This window comes from Pseudochaenichthys georgianus, chromosome 4, assembly GCF_902827115.2.
Source record: "Pseudochaenichthys georgianus chromosome 4, fPseGeo1.2, whole genome shotgun sequence".
NCBI classification, from domain to species: Eukaryota; Metazoa; Chordata; class Actinopteri; order Perciformes; family Channichthyidae; genus Pseudochaenichthys; species Pseudochaenichthys georgianus.
In genome coordinates, this window is record NC_047506.1 from 45,491,278 (window position 1) to 45,491,907 (window position 630).

The window sequence follows — 630 nt, forward strand, 5'->3', positions numbered from 1 at the left end:
TATTTGACTCTTTATTAAATAACACAATTGTTGAAGTCCCACAGCTGAGGATGTGATTTATTTAAGGGTTTCAGAGGGTTTCATCTTTACACAGGACATGTCTCTGAAGGGTTTGGCTGAAACACCAAACACTTCATTGCAGCATCCCATAATCCCCTCTGTTTCAGCCCTGTTCCAAAAGTGCCCATTCTGGGTCTGTAGCTTTAAATGCTAATGAGCTGCTGCTAGCCACGCCCCTCTGAGAGATGATTGGTTCAAAAACATAATGGTGCTCTCGGAGGAGATTCAGGTGATAAGGTGGTTGGTGATTGGCTAATGGTTACACAAGACAAACAAACATGGTGACATCAAAAAGTGGCCAAAGTCTAATCTCCAGTCTTTGCTCCTGAAACAGTCAGAGCACTATCCGACTGTGTATGGATACAAGACATGAACAAGTTGATTTTGCATAATAGGTGACTGTGGTTAGGACGTGATGGGAGTGGCTCGGCCGGGGACCAGACAGCTGATCAGAACCAGCTGATCAGTCACCCAATGAAAGCATGTGGTAACCTGGTTCTGGGCTCTTGCAGGAGGACGGTCACTCGCCCAGCCACCTCGGGAACAGAGGAGCAGGCGGGTTCATTGGAA